Source organism: Pseudorca crassidens, chromosome 2, assembly GCF_039906515.1.
Source record: "Pseudorca crassidens isolate mPseCra1 chromosome 2, mPseCra1.hap1, whole genome shotgun sequence".
Classification (NCBI taxonomy): domain Eukaryota; kingdom Metazoa; phylum Chordata; class Mammalia; order Artiodactyla; family Delphinidae; genus Pseudorca; species Pseudorca crassidens.
The window spans coordinates 7,038,115-7,064,488 of NC_090297.1; the positions used below are offsets into that span (position 1 = coordinate 7,038,115).

Consider the following 26,374-nt stretch of genomic DNA (forward strand, 5'->3'; position numbering starts at 1 on the left):
AGCTTTGACTGTCCAGATGGAACAGGCTAATTCCTGCTGGGCTGAAGCCGAGGGGATGCTCCTTCCGCAGAATCGCTGGGCTTTTTCTGTTTCTCCCCCTGGCTGGCCTGGGGAGCCACCCCTCAGGGCCTGCTGGCAGAGATCATGGTGGGTCTTGGAAGAGGCTTGCTGTGTGGCCCGGGTGCGAGGCTGACCCCGAAGGTCCACGCTTCGACATTGCCTGGTGCCCAGAGTCAGTGCTGGGCAGCACTGCCCCTCCCCCAGGCCTGGAACCCTGTCTGCCACAGAGAGCTTAACTTGGGCTTAATTTTCAGGCTTCATGGAACCCAGATGTGCACAGAGCAGAGAAGGGACAACACCAGGCCCATCTCCCTCCAAGGAGGTGGTTTCTTTCTCACACCTGGCCGCCCCTGGGTTTTTGGGCACCAGGAGCCCAAGCTGGGCAGATTCTGGGGAGGTGGCCTTGGCAGGTCCTTAAAGCACCCTGGGCCTCAGCAAGACAATTGATGACGTCCACGCCATCGACATCCCGCTGCCGGGCTCCCGTGGTGATGAGCAATACCTTTCTGCTGCCGTGCTAGCAGACGGCAGGGGCCGAGCGCCAGACCTCGGAACCGTGGGACCTCGGAACCGTGGGACCGTGGACTTCTTGCCTCCCTCCGCTCGGATTCTTCCTCCCTGTGGCCAGTGGGAAATTCGGGGGGACTTTTCCTGCAAGAAGGAGAACCGGGATATAGACCCCAGAGAGGGGTTCACACGCAGGCTTGATGTATGCCAGCTCCCCTCGGCGCCCGAATTCTTCCCCGGGGCATCCTGGTTGCCCCATTCGGTCACACTTCCTAGGTTTTCTTCCATTTCTTTTCTCCTAGGTTTTGTAGGCCATATCTTTTTTGTGTACCAAAGTAGGGGGCTGAATCCCTGCTGGGTAATCACACGTTCATGCTTTTCTTAACTAGTTGGAGTGTCGGATGCAGTTGAAATGGGCTCCAGCTGGACGGCGCTTTGCAGGTACAGCACCAGCACGTAGTGGGGCTCTCAGCAATTCCTAGCATCAGTGAATTGGCCTAATTAGCTTTGTCACATCTGCCACCCTCCTCTGTAGCAGGTCCCACTGCGATTCCGTCGTTCAGTGCCTAGTAGGTCCCCGGTGAGGTTTTGGTGGGGAACATCCCTTGTGCTGTCTTCGGTGGTGTGTCTTGGCGCCCAGCCTCGGAAGGGTCAGCTTGGAAGGGCTTGAGTCCTGGATGCCGTGTACCCAGCAAGGAGGCCAGCCCCGGGTGGGGATGGGCAAAGTCAAGACAAAGGCCCGGTTGTGCCCTCAGAGAAAACCCAAACCTGAGTTTCCCTGAGGCCGAAACTGCCAATGCCCGGGCCCGCCTTGTTCCCATAAAGGGAACTTTGTGTGTGGTTCCTGGCGGTGGAGAGGCGGCCAGCATCACGCCCCGGCGCCCAGACACTCCCTGGGAACAGGCGTGACCGCCTCGGAGCCACAGCTCTCTGGGACAATAACTCCTGTGACCCCTGACCTCTTAGAGCCGACATGGGGCCAGACAGTGTCCAGACAGTCGTGTTCGGGACAAGTCTGTTCTCCATGTCTCGGGGCTGGCATCGTCGGGGCCAGACCAGACACATTCTTTCTTGGAAAACCGAGTGGGTGAGGGCAGCAGGGACGGGGCTGTGATGGGAGGCATCTCGTGAGCCGGTCTGTGCCAACGGGCAGTGGGGGGCCGCGGGAGCCCTGTCTGGGAGCCAGCCCCCTGCCCCGCCGGCTGCTGCCCCCTGAATGGAGGGCTTATGTGGACACTGGAAGCTGGGGCCCCGGGGCTCGGGCTGTATAGCTGGCAGAGCTGCTTCTGCTCCTGGGATTTCCAGCAAAGAGGAGCTGGTGCGGGAGGAGGGAAGGGACCGAGGCTGCCCCTGTCTCTGGGTACCAGCCGGCCGGGCACACTTAAGGATGGTTTGGGCTGTGAAGGAATGAGCTCTTGCTTTGTTTGGGGACTGAGTTCTCAAGGAATAAAGGGTCTGCAGGTCAGTTGGAGGAAGGTTCCAGAGCAGGTCGGGGGCGGATATATGGATGCCTCACCACCCCCTTTAGGAAAGTGGTGTAGGAGGGGAGCCTAGACCCTGCTTCTGCGGAGCATGGTGGTGAGGGCCAGTGGCTTCTCAGAATGGAAAGAGCCGCTCTCATTCAACAGGTACTCCCTGAACACCTACTGTGTGCCAGGCGCTGCTCCAGGCCCTGGGACACAGCAGTGAACAAGACACCTGTCCTCACGAGGCAGGCGTTCTTATAGGGGGACAGGCCCTAAGCAGACAACCAAGTGGATGTCATTGGAAAGTGTGGAGGCAGGAGTTCTGGGGGCAAAGAACGGTGGCCATTTAAAGTGGGGTGGCTGTGATGAGGCAACCAGAGCAGAGGCCTGATGGAAGTGAGGGAATAGCCATCTGGGTACCCAGGCTCAGTGTACCAGGCAGAGAGGGCTTGGGAGGTACAAAGGCCCTGAGCTAGGAGCTTGGCGTGTGGCAGGAACAGCAAGAAGGCCAGTGAGGCAGGACACAGCGTGGGAGGGTCGGGGGGAGGAACAAGGAGGTGGGGCTGTGAGGCACCTGCTTCTCCCCCCACCCCAACCCCGAGCAAAACCACAGGGCAGTCAGGGCAGAGGAAGCTGGTGCTGGGGCCAGGGAGGGAGCAGCGAGGTGGTGAGGGTGGCCGGGCTCTGGATAGATTGATGGTCCGGGGTTTGCTCCTGGACGGGCTTGGATTTCTGCCCCTTCATCACACACAGTGTGGCCATGGATGAGGTGCACCACTGAGAGGCAGGGTTGCTCCCTCCTTCTGCAGACATTATCCTGCTGTGTGCCCGGTGAGAGCAGCCTGGTCCCTGCCTGCAAGGACGGCGGGACAGGTGAGAAAATCAGTAGTCACAGCATCTCTCCACCTGGACCGAGCGGACTGAGGGCCAGGGCTTGGCTGTCCAGCACATATCTGAGGAACACGTGAACAGACGGAAAGAGCACACGGGTACAACAGCGTAAGACACAGCATAGAGGCATTGAAATGACACCGGGGAGTGGTTGGGAAGGCCTTCCAGAGGGAATCTGAGTCCAATCTCAAAGTACACATGGGAAAAAGCCTGACAAGAAAGCCTGGACGTTCCAGGTGGAAGAAACAGCATGAGCAAAAAAGTGGAGTCTTTAAAAAGCTTGGCTTGTTGGGTCGGTTAGAACTTTCCAGTCGCAAGAGATTAAAAAAACTCAATCCACACAACCTAAGCAAAAGGCAAGTGGTTTGCTGAACTGTAAGCGGCTAAAAAGTCCTGGGGTTTCAGGCACAGCTGGATCCAGAAGCTGAAACCCTGGCATCAGTAATTACCTCTCTCTCTGTTTAAGCATCTGTTTTCTTTCTTCCTGGCCTCATTCTCAGAAGGTCATTTAAGCAAAAGTTTCAGGACTGGCTCTGGCTGGCCTGCATACTCACTGTCACAAGGGTGGGTGATGTCCCCATGCAGCAGACCGAGGCTGTGTACCCACCCCTAGGGCCCGGGGCCAGGATTGGGGTCAGGGAGTCCAAGACAGAATCGAGCTGCAACACCAGAACAAGAGAAGCCCGGTGCTGGGCAGACGGCTCAGCTGCCCACCCCAACTTGTTAGGGACAGCGTGCATATTTTCTTCTGGGTGTTCGGGAAGGGCAGGGGCAGGGAAGGGGGCCGGGATGAGGCCAGGAAGGCAGGCAGAACCGGGTCATAAAACGCCTTCATATGTGAGAGTTTGACCGTCGTCCTTGAGGTGGCCCCGTGCCTGGTACATAGCAGACACTTGGTAAACTTGCCTAGGTGACCTATATGTCTCGTGGATGCCCTCCAGATGGTTTTAATCAGGGAAGCAATGCAATCAGATGAGCGTTTGGGAAGACCCCGGCTGGGAGGGGGCCTGGGGCCGGGACCTCAGGAGGGCCCAGCGCAGAGCCTGGCCACGGGCCGCGGGCCCCGGGCGTGGGGTGGGGGGAGCCCCCTCCCCCTCCCGCTTCCTCCTGTGACAGCCTGGCACGCTCACCCGCGCGGCCCTCTCCACATGAGGCTGTCTGGACACATTTGGGTGGCGGAGTTGGATCCTATCATTAGCTTTGCCCCCAGCATCCTCTCAGCCCTTGTCTTATCCGGAGAGCTGTTTTGTTCACTTCCCTCTTTTAGCTGCCGGCGAATGTTTGTGGCGGATGAGCAGGGTGTGTTTCTAAAAGCAGCTGGCTGCCCGGTGAGGCCGCCTTTTCACTTGGGTGGCCCTGCTTCCTGGGCTGGCACAAAACTCCCTGCGGTTGAATTTTTTTTCTCCATAAAAACTCGAGGGAAGAGGTATCCGGATCCCCTCGTCTGCCCTGGCTCCTCCCGGGAGCAGAGAAGATGCTACAAGATGAGATCCGTGAGGTCTTAGTAACCCGCCCGCTCCCCCCGCACCTCCTGTGTCCCCTCGGTCGCCAGGAGCACGGCTGGGCTGGCAGCTGGCATTGGAGCGGTCCGGCAGGATATTCTCTGTGGGGCTGAATTTGCTCTACCTGCCTGTGGTTGCGTGTGGGGGGGCCTCTGGTGCCCGTGAGATTTCTTAGGTAAGGAAGCATCGCCCCTCGGAGCCGCCTGACGTGCCGGCAGAAATCAGTGGGTGGGGTCTGAATGGTGGCCCAAATGGCCCCCTGAGTAGTGGCTAAGAAGGTGAGATGGGACCTCCCTCCTCCAGGGTCACTGCCTGCCTCTGGCCCAGTGTTTTCCTGGTGGGCGGGCTGGCCTGGAAGGATGGGAGTGAGGGCCGGGGGCCCCAGCCCAGGAACTGGGGGGCGAGCGAGTCTGAGGACCCCCAAAGCCGCTGTGCCCACCTGCTCTCTTGCAGCTGCAGTGCCCACCTTCCAGAAAGGAGCCGCTGGGCAAAGTCCCCCTTGCTCCCCTGCCCCCGGCTCCCCAGCCCCACCGCAGCCGTCTTCCCTCCCACTCGCCTGGCAGTGGTAACCCCCGGCCGACGGTTTGGAAGGGGCTTTCCTCATTACTGCAGTTTAGTCTGCGTTGGTTTAATTTGAAAGACTTATTGCCTCTGAGTCAAAACATAAAAATCCCCCTGGATGCGCCGTGGTGTTCACTGCCTTGGGAGCAGCTGGTGCCTTCTCTGGGGGGTCCTTAATCCTTCCCTTCCTGCTGCAGCCAGGTGGGCGAGGCTCCCGGGTCCTGAGATCCCAGGGCCCCCCCCAGCCGACCGGGGCAGACGCTCAGGCCTGGGTGTCAGGGTGCGTCCTCATCTGCTGCCGCTGGTTGGGGATGAGCAGAGCCCCCTTGTCTGAGTGCTGAGCACCTGGGGGCGCCGGGTGACACCTGAGCCAGCCGCCTCCAGAGTGGCTGCTTCCGAGATGGTCTGCCAGGGTGTAGCTTTATTTTGACTTTTATTTCCTCCTGTTTAATTTCTGTCTTTTTGGGTGTGTGTTTCATAATGCATGTCATCTATCGATACAGAAGCATGTGAGAAGAATGCATGCACAATATATGTCCTTCAGAGGATACGTGCTCAAAAGTTTGCAAATGGGGTGCATAACCAAGAAAAGGCTGATGTATTCTGCTGTAAATGAGCTCTGGTTTGTGAAGGGAGGGGCATCACTGGGGTCCAGGGGAGGCTGTGGCGGAGGATGTGCCGGTGCAGGGGACGGATGGCGTGGGCGTGGGGTGGGCAGACGGCAGGATCCTGGCTCTTCTTTCCTGTGCTTTGGTCACTGTGTGTCATCCAGGTACATGTGGACACGGGGGCCTGGGGATGGTAGAACAGGCTCTTGGAAGAGTTTGGGGGGGAAGTTTGGCCCCTGTAGACACCATGGTAGGCACCATTTCTTAAGGTCTAGATCAAGGGTTCGCAAACTCGAAGGGCCAGATAGTAAATATTTAGGCCTGTTGCAACTACTTGACTCTGCTGGTATGCTGGTATAGCGGGCAAGAAGGAATGCCAGAGGCAACCTGTAAACCAAAGGGAGTGGCTGTGTGTCAATAAAACTTTATTTACAAAAACAGGCTGTGGGCCACATTGGCCCATGGCATCATCGTTTGCCAAACCCTGGGCTAGATTAAGAGGACAGGCCCAGCGACGCTCAGAACCCGCCAAGATGACCCACCAAAAAAGCAAGCCCCTGACCTTGGTCTACTACCCTCGGGGGTTTTGGGGGCAGGGGTGGCCCCACAGAGAGTTGGCAGAGCAGGAAGTAGCCCCTTGTATCACCCTGTAGAACAGGCAGCTCGGCAGCACGCTTCCACGCCTCCTTTAGAGCCAGAGAGACATGGCTATGGGAGGAGGCGGGACCCTGCTCGTCGTAGAATCGAGAGGCAGCAGAGCCAAGAGAGACTCAGAGGCCCTTCAAACTGCTGTCCCTCGGGATGTGGCAGGAAAGTGTGTGGGAAGAACGTCCCCTTCTCTTCCAGGGTGGGAACCACTAGAGTTGAAATCTGCCAAGCTCCTCGCCTGCAGGACTTCTCAGAGCCTTTAAGATGCGGATGGGCCCTGGGAGTCTCTAGGAGGGGGTATAATATTTCCCCAAACTCAGAAACAGTTTTTTAGGTGCTTAAGGATCTGTCCAGACCACTTTGGGGAAGAGCTGATCTCCTTCGACTCTTTGTTTTATAGACGTGGAAACCTCACGCCCGAATGAGAGAGGCCGAACGTCTTGCTCAGGATGACAGAGGAGGCTGGTGACGGTGTTGGGATGTGCACTGAGTTCCTCCTCCGCCACCTGCCTCCAGGCGTGGCCTTGCCCTGACGCAGAGTCACAGATAAGGGTGTCCGGGGTTGTGCCTCTGGCCACACGAAGGCGGTTTTGTCCCAGGGATGCACTGCGTCCTTTCATCCGAAGCCCACTCTGTCTCTGGCTTTCTCAACCTTGCACTGTTGACCTTACGGGCAGGATAATTTTTTTGCAGCATCCCAGGCCTCCACCCACTGGATGTCACCCGGCTTGTGACCATCAGAAATGTCCCCAGACCTGGCCGAATATCCCCTGGGGGTAAAATCAGCCCTGTTAAGAACCACTGTTCTATCTTAAGCCAGCCCGTGTGGAGCCTGCATTTCCTGGAGTTGTTGGTAAATGGTAGAAAGATTTGCCCAAGCTCTGATGGAGTGCAGGAGAGTTCTCGGGGGGGGGGGGGGCACGGGGTGGTGGGGGAGGCGTCCCAGGCAGGTTGCTGGAAGAGTTCTGAGGGTGAGAAGCAGGACAGGGGGAACCAGAGGTGGTTCAGTTCTGCATTAGGGTCGGGTGGCCCCAGCTGAGGGGTTCCCAGGGCGAGGGGGCACATGCAGGTGGAGAGGAAGGCAAAGGTGAGATCCCGAATGGATGGAGGGTGTGTGCCCCGCGGTCAGTTGACTTCATGCCAGACCAGGAGGGGAACGACCCTGTGGGTGGGGAGTGTTCTGGAAAGGCGATGGGGGTGGTGGAGGGGACAGGTGAGAGGGTGCAGAAGGCCGTGGGGTGGAGATTGTCTTGGGAGGTGAGCCTGACAGCCAACCGGAAGCCAGGGCGGAGTCCAGGAGGCCTCCGAGATCTCGGCCTTGGAGGATGGGGGGCTTGAGTGCGGACGTGTGCCGTGGGAGGGGTGTGGAGAACATTCGGCAGCTGGTGTCATCTACAGACATTTTCTTCTCGAAACGTTGATGCTCTGGAGCTTTTAGGGTTTCTTCTGGGCCTGCTGCCTTAGAGTCCAGGGAGGAGAACTGCCCTGGATGATGAACAGCTGGTTCAGAGTAGCCCAGGAGCAGGCGGCCACACATCTGTGCAGAGAAAAGGAGAAACCTGATGGGCTGCGTGGGTCTCAGGCCACCATTTGGGGGTACATGGGGTGCCCTTTCTGACCAAAGTTGTTTTTTTTTTTGTTTTTTGTTTTTTTTTTGCGGTACGCGGGCCTCTCACCGTTGTGACCTCTCCCGTTGCGGAGCACAGGCTCCGGACGCACAGGCTCAGCGGCCATGGCTCACAGGCCCAGCCGCTCCGCGGCATGTGGGATCTTCCCGGACCGGGGCACGAATCCGTGTCCCCTGCATCGGCAGGCGGACTCCCAACCACTGCGCCATCGGGGAAGCCCCTCACCAAAGTTTTTAATCAGTCGCTAGGTGTCTGCGTTAGGGCGCCGGGCACATGGGGAGGGTTCGTATCAAAGTCTAACATGAGCTCACGGAAAGGTGAGGGACTGCGCCCTGTGGTTGCTCAGTTAGGTGTTTAAGGTGATGGAGAACGTGCAGAGGGCTCCGGAGGGTCTGCCTGGTTCTGTAGTGATGGTCTTCCAAGCGGGTGGATGGCGTGGAGTAGCACGGACATGTGTGTGAACCAAACTGGGGGACAGGAGCAGCTGCAGGAGCACGTGAACCGTTTGAGAAAGCCGTTGTGTGACAAAGCGGGCTGAGGTCAGCGTGGGAACAGTCTTTGGTGCTTGTCTCAGAAGTTTGTCTTCGTGATCTTGGGCTGAAAAAACAGAATACTCTAGACAAGGCTGCTTAAACAGCAGACATTTCTTACAGTTCTGGAGGCTGGGAAGTCCAAGATCAGGGAGGTGGTAGAGCTGGTGTCTGATGAGAGCCCTCTTCCTGGTTTGCAGACAGTTGTCTTATTGTGTAGTCACGTGGCAGTGAAAAAGAGATCATCTCTCTCGTGTTTCTTCTATAATGGCACTAATTATATTTGTGAGGGCTCCACCCTCATGATCTAATTACCTCTCAAAGACCCACCTCCTAAAACCATCACTTTGGGGTTAGCATTTCAATATATGAGTTTTGGGGGGACACATTCAGTCCATCTTTTTTTTTCTTTTTTATTTAAATTGAAGTATAATTGATTTACATTGTTGTGTTAGTTTCAGGTGTACAGCAAAGTGATTCATATATATATAATATATATATTATATATATATTCTTTCTTAGATTCTTTTCCATTATAGGTTATTACAAGATGTTGAGTATAGTTCTGTGCTATACAGTAGGTCCTTGTTCCTTATCTATTTTATATATAGTAGTGTATATATGTTAATCCCAAACTCGTAATTTATCCCTCCTCCCCACCTTTCCCCTTTAGTAACCATGTTTGTTTTCTATGTCTGTGAATCTGTTTCTGTTTTGTAAATAAGTTCACTTGCATTGTTTTTTAAGATTCCACATATAAGTGATATCATATGATATTTGTCTGACTTACTTCACTTAGTATGATAATCTCTAGATCCATCCATGTTGCTGCAAATGGCATTACTTCATTCTTTTTTTATGGCTGAGTAATATTCCATTGTGTGTGTGTGTGTGTGTGTGTGTGTGTGTATCTCACATCTTCTTTATGCATTCATCTGTCGATGGACATTTAGGTTGCTTCCATGTCCTGGCTATCGTGAATAGTGCTGCTCTGAACATTGGGGTGCATGTATCTTTTCGAGTTAGAACATAACAACATCTTAACCATTTTTAAGTGTACACTAGTGTTGAGTACATTCATGATGTTGTGCAATTATCACCACCATCCAGCTCCCTAACTCTTTTCATCTTGCAAAATTGGAACTCTGTCCCCATTAAACAGCAACTCCGTTTCCCCCTCCCCCAGCCTTTGGCATCCACCTTTCTACTTCCTGTTTCTATGAATCTGAGGTACTCTCGGTACCTCATATAAGTGGAATCACACAGTATTTGTCTTCTTGTGACTGGCTTATTTCACTTAGCATAATGTTCTCAAGGTTCATCCATGTTGTAACCTATGACCGGATTTCCTTCCTTTTTAAGGTCAATTAATATTTAAGGTTCAAATGGATTTACACCATTTGCTTAGCCGGTCATCGCTTAGTGGACACTTGTGTTGCTTCCACCTTTTGCCTATTGTGAATAATGCTGCTGTGAACACAGGTGTACAAATATCTGTTTGAGACCCTGCTTTCAATTCTTTTGGGTCTTTACCCAGAAATGAAATATGGTCATTCTAGTTTTAGATTTTTGAGGAACTGCCGTACTGTTTTCCACAGTGGCCGCACCATTTTACATTCCCACCAACAGTGCACAAGGGTTCCAGTTTCTCCACATCCTCGCCAACGTCTGTTCTTTTCTAGTTCTTTTTAACCTCAACCTTGTATTTAGGGGTAAGACACCCCGAGTAGCTCCATGCCTTCCTGCCTGCCCAGGCATATACGTATAGGTATCTCAGGGGACACCGCTATTTAATGAAATCGGGCTGCCTTTCACATTCTACCCTGCTCTTCTCACTGAATGCGTGTGGAAATGCCCCTAGGCTCCAGTGTGGTTCTCCCTTGTTTTTTCATTGCTGTGTGATGAATGGTTCATGGTACAGATGCACCAGAGTCGTCCACCTGATGAGTCAGATATGATGGAAACACTTAATTTGGACTGGCAGAAAATGGCAGTGCCTCTGTAATAAACACATATACAGATATCCTCAGTACAAGTGCTTTTATTCTTTTTTTTTTAATTAATTATTTTTGGCTGCGTTGGGTCTTCGTTGCTGTGCATGGGCTTTCTCTAATTGTGGTGAGTGGGGGCTACTCTTCGTTGCGGTGCGCGGGCTTCTCATTGCGGTGGCTTCTCTTGTTGCAGGGCACAGGCTGTAGGTGCGCGGGCTTCAGTAGTTGCAGCACGTGGGCTCAGTAGTTGTGGTGCATGGGCTCAGTAGTTGAGGTACATGGGCTCAGTAGTTGCAGCATGCAGGCTTAGGTGCTCCGCGGCATGTGGGATCTTCCCGGACCAGGGCTCGAACCCGCGTCCCCTTCATTGGCAGGCGGATTCTTAACCACTGCGCCACCAGGGAAGTCCCCGGATGCTTTTATTCTTGTGACCCAAGCCCCAGGAGTGGAATTGCTGGGTCAATCCCCAGTTTGTTTCCCCAAAGCTGCAAGATTTCAGATTCCACCAGCCACGTGGGTGTACACTTCCTCCCCTGCCCTCCAGCAGTAGGCACCATCTGTCTACTGACTGTGTAGTAATCTGGGGGTCACAAGGCGATCGATAGCTCATTAGTACTTAATTTTTTGTTTCCCTGTTTACTAGACAGATTGGGCGTCTTTTGGTACAAGTTTATCTGCCATTTGCATTTACTTTTTTCCTCTGAGTTGCCTCTTCAAGTCCTCTGACCATTTGACTAATAAAAGGATCAGAAGCAAATGTGACAAACTGTTGACAGTGGTTCATTTTAGGTGCTGAAAATATGCGTCTCTTTTGTACATGTTTGAATTACAAATTTTCAAAATGGAAAAAAGACCAATACCTAAATGAGAGTGTTTTAGGAAGATCGGTCGGGGTCAGAGAGGTGCTGTGGGCAGGGAGACCAATTTGGAGACTCTTGCAATAACTTTGCGGGTGATGATGACTTGAACTGTGAGAGTGGGGACAGATTTGGGCAATTATAGGGGAATTTATACCAACTGGTGATGATGTGGGGAGCCAAGAAGAGAGGAAGTCCAGGAAGATGAGGGGTTTGAATCTGGGTGACCGAGCAGGAGAACAAGGACGGAACTTGGCAGAGGTGCAGAGGCTGGGAGGGGGCTGTGTTTGAGTCTGGAGAAGAGCTGAGTGGGAGTGAGGGGCAGGGTTGCCGTAAGAGTGATGCCGTTCAATGATGCAGTTGCCATAATAAGGGTCATGTGTCAAGTTCAAGGAGAGATGCTCCCTGGAGCCACGAGAGCAGAGGAGCCCATGGAAAGAGGGCCCCTCAAGAACATCTGTGTTTAAGGGGAGGAGGAAAAACTGGCAAAGGAGCTGGATGGCAGCCTTGCAGAACAGGGAGTACACCATCACGGAAAGTACTGTTTCAAGGTCAAGGTCATAGTCAGGGTTTTCAAATGTAGTTGCGAGGTAGAGAAGATGCTTTTTTTAGTCCGTTCAATTTATCGATTAGCAGGTCATAACTTGGAAGAGCACGTTCCCTAAAGTGGCTGGAGCCTGAAGTCAGCCTGCTGGGCTCTGCAGCCTGAGTGCAGGGAGGGTGACCGAGGCCACAGGAAGTGTGTCTGGCTGCAGGAGAGTGCCCCGTCACTGGGCTCTGTGGCATTCCGGCTTGGTTCCAATGCTCTTCACCCACGACTGTGGATTGAGCTGCCCTTGGGGGCCATGCTAGGCACCTGCCACTACAGGTGTCCGAGACGGGCTTGACAGGCTCAGGGTCCGCAGGGGAATCCACCAGATGCCGCCTTCCTCCTGAGAACCTCAAGAACCTTGATCTACGCTGTTCAGTGTCTGTTCCCAGAGCAGCCCCAAGGGAGCAGGGGAGACATGAGTCATTTCCTGGACAGCAACCTGTCCCAGCTTCTTAGCCATTTTGGGCTTGGCCTTTCATAAATTTATCTTCCTTTTGAAGTCCACCTCCATTTCCTGCCAATTCTGTCTCCTGGTCGGGTCTGTGAAGCACCTGCAGTGAGAAACAGCATGTGAGCACGCCTGCGAGTATTCACGTCCTTCTTTTTCTTATTCCAAATGAAAAGAAGAGAGATTGGCCAGGAGGTCTAAGGAACGCATTAGCCAAGTAAATGGTGACATTCTGTCTCTGCCAATTTTCCTCTCCAGCATGACTCCTGGGAAAACAGCTCCTTGTCTGAACCGCCTTGGCCATTGGCTTAAAGGTGCAGATGGGGTGGGACCAGGGATGGCTGCCAAATGCCTTAGCTTTGTTCAGCGTTTGTTCCCTTAGCATCAGGATAGAGGGACCCCCCTTTCATCACTTTGTATGCCTCAGGTTTATTTTCCTTATTTTCATATAAAATGAAGCATTTTTTATTGTGGTAGAATATACATAAAATTTACCATTTTAACCTTTTTCTTTTTTTTGCGGTACGCGGGCCTCTCCCTGTTGTGGCCTCGCCCGTTGCAGAGCACAGGCTCCGGATGCGCAGGCTCAGCGGCCATGGCTCACGGGCCCAGCCACTCCGCGGCATGTGGGCTCTTCCCGGACCGGGGCACGAACCCGTGTCCCCTGCATCGGCAGGCGGACTCGCAACCACTGTGCCAACAGGGAAGCCCCATGTTGACCATTTTTGAGAGTAGAGTCCAGCGGCATTAAGTACACTGTTGTGCAACCATCACCACCATCCATTTCCAGAACTTCTTCATCTTCCCAAGGTGAAACTCTGTCTCCATTAAATACTAACTCCCCATTCTCTTTCCCCATGGCACCCAGCCTTCCACTTTCTGTCTCTGAATTTGACTGCTCTCAGTGCCTCGTATGAGTGGAATCACACAGTATTTGTCTTTTTGCAATTGGCTTATTTCACTTAGCCTCAGGGTGCATCCATGTTGCCGTGTGTCGCGATTACCTTCCTTTTTAAGGCTGAATGACATTCCAGCGTGTGTGTACACTCCACACTGCTTATCCATTCATCTGTCGGTAGCCGCTTGGGCTCCTTCCTCCTTTTGGCTATTGTGAATAATGCTGCTGTGAACACAGGTGTACAAATATCTGTTCGGGACCCTGCTCCCAAATCTTTTGGTTCTATACCCAGAAGTGGAATCACTGGATCATATGGGAATGGTAATTCTATGTTTAACTTTTTGAGGATTTGCCTTACTACCTGCCGCAGCAGCTGCACCATTGTATAAAGTGAAGCATTTTTATTGGGTGATCTTTAAGATATCTTTGTGCTTTAAAAGCAGGTTGTGTTTATCCGGTTCTGTGGTCAGTGGTTGGAAATGACCTTTGGAGTTAAGATTTGCTCACCAGAACGTCATGTGGCGGTAATAATTACAGCCACCACCTAACCCATTAATACATATGAAAGGCAAGGTGCCCAAAAGTGCCTCACATGTCGTGAGGGCCGTGTAAGCATCCGGTATTGTCTGAGGACCTACTATGTGCTGGGACCTTTTTGGCCTCTTTGAGTATATTCATTATCTTTGCAGAATAGGTATTTATTGTCTTTCTCATTCTTTTTTTTTGGGGAGGGGCGTGCCTCGCGGCATGCAGGATCTTAGTTCCCCAACCAGGGATCGAACCCGTGCCCCTGGCAGTGGAAGCCTGGAGTCTTAACTACTGGACTGCCAGGGAAATCCCTCTCTCTCATTCTCACAGGTGAAAAATTAGTGATGCTTTCTCATGATGTTGGTTTGAAGTGGTATTTCTTGGGCTGTTAACACACTTCAGATTTTCTGTTTACCTAAAAGAAATGTTCTAATTCTTTCTTGCTGGTTCTTAGCCTGCCTCCCCCAAAGTATTTATGGAACTGCTGCCCCTCATAGCACTTTTTGTTAAGCCGTGCAAGGGTAGCTGCTCTGTGGAAGGAAGGGACGTCATCTCTCCGTTTTGAGTGCTTTCTGGTTCCATCCGGAAACCCGGCGGCGGAGCGGGGCGGGGTGTTGGGTGAACTTTAGGAGCAGGCTTTCTGATCTGTCGATCTGTCGCCTCCCCACCTGGCCCCAGTGCCTGAGTCCTGAATCCCTGTCATGACGTTCAAGGCCCTTGCCGTCCACACCTTGTTCCTCTCTCTCCCTCTCTCCAGTTACTGCTCAAATTTTCCAAATGGCATTCTCATCACTTGACTACCCTTCGGATCCCAAAGACAGCTGCCCGCCTCTGATGGGGGGCGGGGTTCTCTCACCAGGGGGTGGCGGGGTCTGCCTGCTTCTTCCCTCAGCTCATCTCTGTTACTGAAACCCCAGCCTTGGTCAGGAGGCCTCAAAGGGGACTTCCCTGAGGGTCCCACCCCTCCTCCACCCTTCCTCCACCGCCACCCGTCTCAGCAGCCCCCCAGGTGGCGCATCCTGCTTCTACTGTAGCTCTCTGAAGACGTCATCTCTCCTGTGAGGCTGTGGGCATCAGGCGGCTTGCTGGCCTCAGTCTCCGTGCGCGCCCCGCCCCAGGCCCTGCCTCGCGGGACAGGCTGTCGAATTTGCCGAACGGATCATTAGTGGTTAGACAAGAACAAGGCTGTGTCAAGACTCTTTGTACTTTTTCCTGAGGGTTTAAATTTTCCTTCACTGTGTGAGGAGAAAGACTACAAGGAGAAAGTCAGGCTGTGGGTGGACTTCCCTGGCAGTCCAGCGGTTAAGACGCCGCGCTTCCACTGCAGGGGGCACGGGTTCGATCCCTGGTCCGGGAACTAAGATCCCACATGCCGCGAAGTGCGGCCAAAAATAAAAAGAGAGAGAAAGCCAGTTTATGGATGTTCAAACATAAGATAGCACTAAGGGGCTTTTTCCCTAGCTGGGCTCCTGGTGGGTAAAGCAGCAACGGTTGCCGTAGCCCACATCCCCAAAGGGAGGCAGGGACGGGGCGGGGTCACACCAAGGAGGCTCTGGCGTCTTAGTCCAGTGATTCTTGTCTCCTTCCCTTCCCCCTCCAACATCCAAGTCAACACCTGAAGGTCTGGGAGACACTTCTCCATCAACTCAAGTGAGAGGTGGAGGGGGCCTTTCTGGTAGCTTCTGTCCAGTTGTCCTAGAAATGCCCCACTTCAGTTCCCAGCGCGCCGGAGCCAGGTCTGAGACTCTAAGCCCGGTATAACCCCCACTGCCCAGCGCCCCCTAAACAATAGCTCTATGCGTCTGGGGTGGCCGGGGCTGGCCCCCAGGTCCCTCTGAGATGGGCAGGGACTTGGCCGGGTGGGCCGGGGGACCTGATACTCAGGTGAGCCAGGCCTTCACCACCAAAGGTACTGGTTTGATTTTTTTATAAAGGGGGGGGGCCCTCAAGGTGCCTGCCACTGCCGCTGTGGCCACTGTTGGTTCCCCTCCCCGTTCCAGAGCACAGCCCAGGCAGGTCCTCGCACCCACAGGGGCCCAGGTTCTCACCCTGGAGCCTCTGGCCTGCCCGGCCAGGGAGGTCGTTGACTTGTTTTAACTTCAGGCCCCTCCTGGTTTGTGGACAGGAGACCCTGTCTGCGGGGACAGGGGAGCAGGGTGAGGCTGGGCAGAGGTGCACCCCCAACCTCCTGCCCTGCCCCCAGCTCCCCACCATCCCTGCCTGCCCCCCCGGCACCATGGGAGGCAGCTCCCACTCAGAGCCTCAGCCCTGCCCTCCTGATGGGGACGCTGGGCCAGCCGCGGCGCGGAGCCCAAGTTTGTTGAGGCTGCAGGGTCTCCACCCTCCTGCTTCCCGTCCCCTTGCTTCCTTTGCACTTCTTTCTCTGTGTCTCTCTGTCTCTGTCTCTCTCTGCCTTTCTGTCTCTGTGTGTGGGTCTCTCTGTCTCTGTCTCTCTGTGTCTTTGTCTTTCTCTGTATTTCTCTCTCTGTCTCTTTGTGTGTGTCTCTGTCTCTATATCCATGTCCTTCTGTATCTCTACCTCTGTCTCTGTCTCTCTCTGCTTCTCTGTCTCTGTCTCTCTGTGTCTGTTTTTCTCTGTCTCTGTCTCTCTGCCTCAGTCTCTCTCTCTCTTTCTCTCTGTCTCTGTCTCTGTCTGTCTGTCTGTCTCTGTCTGTCCCCTGGGAGGCCAGTGAAGCCAGGGTGGACTCTTCTCCCCGAGACCAGTGTGACTTGAGCAGGATGGGAAAACTGAGCAGTGTGCCCTGTGGGGTGGGGTGAGGGAATTCAAGAGGGTGAGACGGGTCCTGTTTGTCGGGGGTTTGGACCTGCTGCCACGTTCCCCATCCAAGGTCAGCAGTCTGGCCCCCCAGAAGGTGCCCCACCTTCCCAGTGAGGGAGCAGGGAAGAGAGGGAGCCTTGGAACCGGTACCTGGAGGACCTTGTGGCTCAGATGCAGGTCCATGGTGGGGGGAAGAAAACCTCTTCCTGCGTGTGCCCCCCACCTGGGGGAGACCTGGGGTGGGGCTGGGGTGTCACTCTGCTCTCCCCCTCCCCCGTTTCCACTGGGGCTCTCCACGGTTTCTTCTCCGGGGTCTGGACGCAGCCAAGGCCCTGGGCGCAGGGGGTGTCCTCTGTTCCCAGGAGGAGGTGTGCGACTGGCTGGGGGGTCTCAGGCCTGCTGACAGGCGTCAGTTGGGGATCAGAGCCCAGGCTGTACCTGAAGCCCCTCCCCGGGGCAGTCCTGGTGGCCCACCAGCCGCAGCTGGAGCCTGGCAAGCAGGCACTCTCTTCTTCGCTGCTGAGTTTCTGTTCGTTTCACGACAACTTGTTTGGGAACAAGACAGCTGTTCGTTGCTGGGAGGGGATCTGGAAAGGGGGCAGTGGTGAGTGCTGTCGTGAATCCGCCCCTGCATGCCGGCTGGGGTCCACACCTGCCAGGCTGGGCCCACCTGCCGTTCTGGAACATGCCTTGGACACTGGAAGGGTGCACTGCCTGCCCATGACTGTTTGCCACGCTTCCGCTGTGACTACAGCCTTGCCTTCCTGGGCGTCCCCTGAGTGGGGTGGAGGGAGAGTCCCTGGGTCTCGGGGAGGATGCAGCGGCAGCAGCGGGAAGGGAACGGGTTACAAACCAGCCTCCCATTGGGCCTGCAGCCTCCTTTCTGGAGGGCTTTTAAAAACTGGCCGGTTACCTTGTAATTGTTCCCAGCAGTGAGGAGGGAGTCCAGTGTTTGTTTTGCCTTCTGTGTTCTCCTGGCCAGTGGTAACCAAGGGCCGCTTCCCCTTGGTGACGGCGGAGCTCACTCAGGCCAGGGCTGATCCAGCCCGGGCGAGGGAGGCCTGGGGACCCGCAGGGCCCGGCCACTGGCAGTGAGACACCCTGCTCCCGGGGCACCAGTGAGCCGCCTGCACTCCGCTTCCTTCTCCCTGGCCTGAGGACCAAGGGCTTCCCTCCTGCGGTTCCCCACCGACACTGCCTGGGCACTGGCCCGAAACATTCCAGAACTCCGATCCTCCGGTAGGTGTCTGGGAGACCGTGAGGCCACTTGCTGGCAGGCCATGTGGGGCTGGGTCGAGGGCAGGGTGTGGACCTCAGCCGGGATGCTGCTTGGGCCCCGGGGGTGTCCTTCATTCTAGATCCTGGCAGAAGCCAGGATCCTGAGCTAGTCTGGGGGGAGACTTTGCAGGGAAATGGAGACCTGCTGTGAAACAGCCCAGGTCGTGGAGGCCAGCCAGGGAGGGCTCTGTGGCCGAGAGGGACTGATCCTGGATGGCTGGGATTCTGGCCGGGTGGGGTTGTGTGAAGTGAAAGGAACGGCGTTATAACAGGTGTGGCTGCAAGGCAGCGTGAGGCTCCCGGACGCGGCTGGACTGGCTTGGCTGGTGGGGGAATTGGGGATATTTGGAGGAGCGGAGAGAGCTGAGGAGGGCTCAGAAGGAGCTTGGGGGGCGGGGCCCGGAAGTGGTGTTGCCCCCACCTTGGTCTTCCCAGACCCCGAGTGACCGGGGGCTTCCAGAACGTCTGGGCTAGGGAACCACAGCCTGTTTTGTGCGCCCGACGGGGCCCTGACAGGCTCTGCCCGCAACTTCTGTTAAACTCGTCGGCTTCTAGATTTGGTTTGTTGGGAGTCAGATACGTTTCGGGACTGGCTTCCTGAAGAGGGATGGACGGGGCTCCATTTATCTTTCTTGCTGATGTGTTTCCTCCTGGCCTCTGCCTTGGGGAGGGCCCACAGCACGTCCGCCATCCACCTGGGCACACAGAGCACCTGTGTTAGGGGCGTTCGGAGGCAGTCTGCATTTCCAACAGGCTCCCAGGTGATGCCCCTGCTGCGGGCCCACGGGCTCCCCAGGGCGTGACCGGATGCAGGGCACATGTGGTGACTGGCTCCCTCGCTCCTAAAGGGATCACTTCGCAAGGAGGGACTCGTACTGCTCCGCATGCAGGATCTCAGGCGCGTCTGCTTTTCCGTTTGGGGGCCTGGAGGGAGGGTGCTGTCAATCAAGAGCGGGGCTATCTGGGCGGGGGGCTGGGACACGGCGCAGGGGGAGGGGCCTGAGCGCCTCTGTCCGACTTTCACACGGATTCCTTCCACCAGCCCAGCTGTCGATACTGTTTAACCTCAGTGATTCATTGAAGTGCGTTTCAAGGGAAGGCGTTGTGTTACAGAAACGCGGGTCCCAGCGGCTTGTTTTGTTGGCAGGTCTTGCCGCCTCAGCAGAAAAGAGGCGCTTTTGATATGGGAACGGAAACTTGGGACAGTGTTAGAAGCACTCAGTGTGCTGGGCGGGAGGGGACCGTGGTCTTCCTGCAGTTATGGGACCGCACTGCCTGGCTGCCCACCGGGGGGTGGGGAGGGCTCCCCACACCTGGGTCTGTGGTCTGTGCCCCCCGCGGCTGTGACGAGGCTGGCCTTCCTTGACACTGAGGGGTGGGGGACACGTCCTCTGCTCCCCATGTCGCCTGTGAAGGTGATGCGCTGCTGTGGTGATTTTATGGAAAGTCCAGCTTGCAGAGGAAATACCTTTCTGAGCGTGGTCTGTATGGAGTCGCAGAGCAGCCCAGCCGAGGCGTGTGCACGGCTCCTACTAGGTACCGGGGGGCCCTGGTCCAGCTCGAATGGCCCATCCTGAGCTTGCTTGGTTCCAAACTTGGCTGACAAGTTTGCCAGACAGGCAAGTGTCTCCGTCTGGCTTCTTCCTCCCTCTGCCCTGATTGTCACCCCGGACTAGCCCATTAAATGGACATTGGACCAATTTCCCTTTTTCCACTTCCCCTTTCTTCCTTTTGAGTTCTCAAATGTGGTAAGTGGCCCAGGCTCACGCCAGATCCCAGTTGCTTTCCTGAGAAACTTCTCCAGATGTGTCTGTCCCGGCTGCCTGGCCCCAGAGAGCACAGAGGCGTGGCACCCCACCGCCACGGCTGCCACCCCCATCACCCCCTTCCCGGAGCAGGCGCAGCGGGGAATGGGGGGGAGGCATCGGGAGAGTTCTGCAGAGGCAGACAAAACCACTGCCAGCCTCGGGCTTCCCGTGGAGACCTCTCTGTTGCCGTTAGTGAGCCTGAGATGGCGAGAGGCAGCCACAGAGCTGGGTCACGGACACCCCGAGGTGGCTGTTCTCTGAGAGCTTGCTGAGTTTGCAGTGGGGAATGGGTGTCAGGATTTGCATGGCTACATTCTACCGTTGGGGAGCTACCAGAGACGCCTTCTGAAGAAGCCCTCCCTCCCTCCCTCCCTTCCTTCTCCTCAGATCACAAACTACAAATACATGGCCAGTGTTGGCACTTTATTGAGTGCTAAGCTTTTCATGGGATCCTCACTTAATCCTTAAAGCAAACCAGTAGGGTTGAACTGTCATTGTCCCCATTTCAGTGGATGAGGAACCTGAGGCTCAGAGAGGTTGGAGCACTTGCCCAAGGTCGCCCAGCTTGTGGAGCTGAAGGTGAAGTCTAGGCAGCCCAGCCCCAGACTGTAGTCTTCTCCATCTTCTCCTTGATCCACCGTGTTTCAGTTCCAAGAAGTCTTGGATAGGGGCCTCAGGGCGACTCAGATGAGGATCCCAAAGGGATGGACTGGGCCCTTGGGGTCATAATGGCCCATCTACATTTTGCAGGTTCAAGAACTGGACTTCTTCCCCCAGTGTATCCAATATTGATACAGTTTAGAGATATCTACCAAACTCACAAGAGACTGATGTATAAACCTGAGGTGGGACACTCAGTGTACTGAAGATTTGCGTTTGCCTCTGAAAGGGGCAAATGGGAGGCACTGAACCAGAGCTCAGGGAAACGGGCGAGAGGCCCTCGGGATTTGCGCCTCAAGCTTTGTAGCCCGATATCCCTGTTGTCACAGGAGTAGATGGAACGAGAGCTGGAGTCCTTGGTCCATGGATCAGGCCGCCATCTTCCCGGGCTCTGTGTCTGCGTCCTCACTCACCGCCACTTTTGAGCTTAAGCAGCCCTTTGCTCAGGCAAGGTATGATCTCACCTATGGGATTATAGCCAGTTCGGGTAACATTCTGGATCCCACCACTCCCACCACCCCGTGGTCCGAGCTGCATCCTTGCATTGACTCCCTAGCTGGTCTCCAGCTGTCAACAGCCTCTTCTCAACACAGCAGCTAAGAGGGATTCTGTTAGAAGGGAAGCACTGTGCCCTCTGCCTGCACAAAGCCCTCTGCCGGTTTCTTGTCACACTGAAGACAGAATCCAAAGCCCTTCTTTGTGGCCCTCGGGGCCTGGTGTGCCTGCCGTCTGCCCACCTTGCACTGTCTCCTCAGCCTCTTCCTCTCTCTGCTCTGGCCATACCGCATCTCTGTTTTTCCCCCGCCATGCCACGCATGCTCAGACCTCAGGGCCTTTGCATGTGCTGTTCCCTCTGCCCAGAACACACTTCCCTTTGAATAGTCACATGCTTTTCTCCTCCCCTTGCCCCAGGTCTCTGTCCATGTATCACTGTATCAGAGAAGCCTTCCCTCACCACCTTCTCCCATCTCTTGCTCTGTCCTCACTACTCTGCTTCATTTTTCTTTAACACTTATTACCTGGCCCTACGTTAGATATTCATTCAGTCAACGCTTGTTTCTTGAGCACCTGCTTTGTTCCAGGCAATGTTCTAGGCACGGGGGCTCCCACCGTGAACACACAGATAAAAATCTCTGCCCTGAAGCTTGCATTGATTGTTCAAGTGATTGTTACGATGGCTGTATGTCTCCCCCACTAGACTGTAAGCTCCATGGGGGCAATGATTTCTACCTATAGAGTATGTATGTGCATAAGGTATATAGTAGGTGCCTAATAAATATTCTTGGAATGAATTCCAGCCCTAAGTCACCTTATTTGGACTTGGCTGTTTTCCAAACACTCATCAGCTAAACATTTACAGACCACCTCTCAGATTGGATCACTTCTGCAGGTGTCCATCTTGTAGGTTTTGTCAGTTTTTGCTGGTTTCCACCTGGGGAAGATGCTTTCTGGGAGCATAGGTGGAACATTCTCCTACTTTCTCAGACACCGACCACCTGTGGCCCCCAGTTTTGAATCATCCACTTCATTGAGGTTCTCGGGGACTAAGGAACAAAGAAAGGATCTCGGGAAGCCCGCGCTCCCCGACTGGGCTTTAGCAGGTGCTTGTGGGACGGGTGAGTAAACAACTCAGGTGTTCGTGAGCACCTACTGTATACACATAGGCCTTGAGCATGGCCCTTTGGGGCCCACTTTCCGTGTTTTCCACGAGCAAGTCTGGCCAGAAGGGGTCCGTGGGAGATGGTAGTACCTGGCATGAGAAGCTGGGGTCTGTCCAGGTCTTGAGCGACGATCCTCACGAGAACACGGAAACTCCACCCATTAGAACAAGTTTGCGTATGGTAGCAGGTGCGGTCACACTGTGCGTTAGCCTGGGGCCTGGCTGGCCTGAGCCAGAGCCCCGTGGTGTGGCGTCTTAGCTGGCAGACGGGCACTGACAGAGGGAGTGAGCAAGGGGCTGAGTGGCTGGGATGCTTTCCTGATAACACAGAGTGCGCAGCCTTTGCCAGTTTGTCCTCGGCGTGTTGACGTGCTCTGTGGAAAAGCTGGGACCTGGGAATCCTAGCCCTGCCTTGTACCCAGAGTCGGGGGTGTGTTGGCGGGGGGTCCCCGGTGACCTCGGCTCACGCGCAGGCTCATTCTCAGACCAGCGGCAGCTGTGCATGTGTTGGTCAGTCCCTGCCTGCACCGTTTCGGGTGCAGGGATGAAGATGCAGGCCCGCGTTCCGAATTCCTCCAGAGAAACTCGATCTACAGGTGCCGTCTCAAGGCAGCGGGGTTGCCAAACCACAGCTCTGCGCTTTTCGGAGGAAAGACAAGGGGGGTGGGGCAGGGAGCAGAGAACTCAGCTCTAGAAGGCTCCACGCTCCCCACATATGAATATCGTTAGCTGTGTACCCGTGTGTAGCCCTGGCTGACGGGCCTGGCTCTGCCCGCCAGGTCTCTGCAAGCTCTGGGCTCCTCTCTGCTCTGCAGCCCCTTTCCACACTTGCCTCCTGCCGTGTGGATTTTGGAGAAGTGCATGGTTTTCATCCATTTATGTTTTTTTTATTTGTTGCGAAATTCACATAACAGTGACCTTTGTAAAGAGGGCTGTTCCATGGCATGTAGTACATTCATAATGCCATGCAGCCACCACCTCCATCCAGTTCTGAAATGCTTTCATCCCCTGCAAAAGAGACCCTGACCCATTAGCCGTCACTCCCCATTCCCCCTCCCCCGGCAACCACCAATCTGCTTTCTGTCTCTATGGCTTTACGTATTCTGGCTATTTCATAAAAGTGGGAGCGTCACTAGGTGACCTTTTATATCTGCGTTCTTTCACCAGCATAAAGGGTTTGAGGTTCATCCGTGTTACGGCAGGTGTCAGTCCTTTATTCTTGTTTATGGCTGAATGATATTCCATTGAATATATATTCCACAATTGGCTTATCCAATCATGCATTGATGGACATCTGGTTTCATCCATTTACGGTTTTGTAACAACAATAGGACAACAGTAAGGAAATGTGAAAGAAAGGGAAACTCATAAGCGCATCCCTCTAAACAGAGAAGCATCATGTTTCCACCTTCCTTTTCATCTCTTTTCCTGCATGTGCCTGTATAATTTTTTCTAGATTTTACCTTAGGGCAGATACAGCTGTGTCCTTCCTTTTACTTAAGATAGCAAACCTTTTTCCGTGCCTCTCAAAGAGTGATCCTTTCAGCTAGCATCTTGGATGGCTGTGTCCATCTCCGTAGATGTGGCTGGGGAGCCCCCTTCCTGCCTCCTCGCATCCCCCCCACGTGGCCAGCTGGTGCCGTGGGAATCTAGCACCCGGCCGCTTCCACTTGCCTGGAGGTTCAGGGTGAATTTATCCACCACCTGTGGGCTTGCTGAGACACCCCCCACCCCCCCGCCCTCCTCCCCACCTTGTCGAGTTATCAGCCCAGGTGTTCTGGACTTTCCAGGTTGACAGGATTGGCGGAGGAAGACCAGCAACCTAACAGGAAGTTCCTGCAGGCTCTTGTGGCTTTAAAGGATACTTCAGTCCTTTTTTCACCAACTGGCCTGTGAGGCCCAGGGATTTACCGCTCCCTTGGCATCCTGTTGAGTTCCGTGAAATCCCACCCAGGGTACGGTGATTAGGTTGCACCAGAAGACGCACTGCCCCTTCCTTTTAGAATCCTGTCCAAGTTCATTGGCTGCGGTCCATTCAAGGTCCAGTTGACAAACCTTCAGCCCAACTAGTTGTGCAGAAACTCCTGAGCGCCTTCAGACCCCACGGTCAGTTCCAAGATCGGGAAGCCTTTCGGTAGGTTACTTTCACGTTTGATTTTCTTCTTCAAAAAATGGACAGTGAGGGATGGGGGGTTCTGAGGGCCCAAGATTTTGAGGGTGATGAGAGGAGAGGTGGCCGTGAAACTGAAAAGAAACACGGGACTTCCCTGGTGGTCCAGTGGTTGGGACCATGCTTCCGTTGCAGGGGGCATGGGTTCAATCCCTGGTCGGGGAACTAAGATCCCGCAAGCCACACGGTGTGGCCAAAAAAAAGAAAAAGAAAAGAAAGGAAGAAAGAAAAGGTTCTAAGGCCAGCTTGTTAGGGAGAAACTCTTAACCTCCCACTCGTGACCGTCATTACAGTCAAACAACCCAGATGTCCTTCTATGAGGGAAAGTTACCAAAATTGTGAGAATGGAATATCGTGCAGCTACTAACGCATAAAATTGATGTAGGAGCTGATATATTATGGCTTGGAAAAAGTGTGTGTGGTGTGATCCTTTGCCATAAGTGGATGGCCCCTGTGTCTGCATTTGATGGGAGGGGGACGCTTTAATTTATACTGTATACATTTCTTTGAGATTTCTTATGAGCACGTATAACATTTGAAATATTTCAAATCAAGACAGAACAGGAAGTTTTTTAAAATTGTGTTCATCAATCCAAGCCTGTCAGTTCTCACTTAATGTGGATTTGAGATTCCAGAATGTTGAGATATAATTCTTTCAAACCAGCAGTGTCCTAATCCCCTGGAGGGCTCATTAGTGTGCAGAGTGCTGGACCCCATCCTCAGCGTCCCCGATTCAGGAGGTCAGGGGTGGGGCCCAAGCCTCTGCGTCTCTAACGGGTGATGCTGATCTGCGGATCTGGGGACCCCACTTTGAGAACCACTCCTGTGAACCTGTTTGCAAGAGAGCATCCCTACGGCCTCTCCCCACTGTAGACATTTTACGGGACTTCTGCCCTGCTCTTGACCTAAAGGGTTTACATTATTGAATGGGGTTTGAGAGGTTGTACAACCACGGGTGGCTTTGCTGGAGCGGTGGTCTCACACGATGGGACTGGGCTCCTTGGGCCACCCCGTGAGGCCTTAACTCTCACCTGTCTTGGTATTCCCTGGCTGAGCGCTCTCTTGCGCTTGGCATTCAAGATTCTGTCCTTTTCTTTATCTCATGTTAAAAGGAGGCAGGAGGGGGCAGGGAGCAGCATGTATTAAGCACCCACTGTGTACGCCCGATGCTGCGTTGAGTGCTTTAGCGACCCTGAATGCTGCCCTTGCCCCTCCTTTTACACCCCCGCGTGGTTTGAGAGCATCACCTGGATCTGCCGGGTGGGATAAGGGGACCCGGGCCCCTCTACCTCTCTGTGAGCTGATTCCTCTCGCGGCCTTACGTCTCTCCCTGGCCTCCCTCCTGCTCATTCTTCCTGAAGGGATGTGGGGCGACCCACATGATCACTCTCAGAGGTGACCTTTCCCAGTTGGCACATCCCGCTGAAAGAGGCCAGAGTGTCACCTGCTCCCACTCAGGCCTCCGGGCCCTAAAGCCTGGGCGTGGCCAGACTTTTTTCCAGGGACCCTGATGGAGGCCAGCGGCCGGTGGAGTGAGCGGGTAGGCGAGCATCCTGCGGGAGGCCGGGGCCTCCAGAGAGGACCCCTGTTTCCCTGTAGAGCCTTCTCCAGGTGCCCACCTCAGGGAAGGTGAGCCCCACTTTTCTCGGGACTGGAGTGAGCTCACTGGGGCCACCAGGCCACCCGGAGATTGTAGGCTTCTGCCACCAGCCAGGTGGGGTGAGGAAACACCTGCATCCCCAAGCCTTTCCCCGTGGGCACCCATGGGCTTTCCCTCGGGGGTGGCTATGGCACTGTCCTCCGTGCTGCCTTCCTGCCCCCTCTCCACGGGGCCCCCCAGCTCCTGCGTGGACCAGGCAGGCCCAGTTTGATGGACCACACAGCCTGAGCAAGGTTGGGGGTCACCATCTAGACTTCGTTCCCACTGCCGCTCAAAGGCGCATCTGCCGCTGTCTCAGAACACTGTCAGGAAGGTCGCTGTGTGTCACTGTGTCACTCAGCTCCCTCCAGAGAGCAGAGCTGCTCGTCTGAACACAGCGGAGGCCGTTGCCGTTATAACCCTGACTCGGCTGCAGCCGTGACTTTTTTTTTTTAATTTTTAGTCTCTGAATGAATGTTGATGCTATTTCCCAGGGACAAGGCTCAACTGATTCGAGCCCTTTCTTAAAGTGCCGTGAGTAATCTGGGTCCTTCCGTAGGCGTTTACGGCAGGTGCATTTTTTGGTCTTTTCAAGTCAGAGGCTAGAGCTCCGGCCCGTGTGGGATTTTCTCTCCAGAATCACTCGTCAGAACTTTCCAGAAAGG

The 26,374-nt window shown here is 54.6% G+C and overlaps 1 protein-coding gene across 4 annotated transcripts in view; it reads left to right on the forward strand.

Annotated features, from left to right (window-relative positions):
* Nucleotides 1-26,374, forward strand: part of SPSB1 (splA/ryanodine receptor domain and SOCS box containing 1) — a 69,419-nt gene that overhangs the window by 24,037 nt on the left and 19,008 nt on the right. Inside the window, exon 1 of one of the 4 annotated variants that reach the window (XM_067719390.1) lies at nt 17,260-17,733. The exons of the other annotated variants lie outside the window; for them this stretch is intronic. The gene's annotated coding sequence lies outside the window, so the exon portion shown is untranslated. Of the gene's footprint in view, nt 1-17,259; nt 17,734-26,374 lie in introns of those variants that run through there. 4 annotated transcript variants of the gene reach the window in all.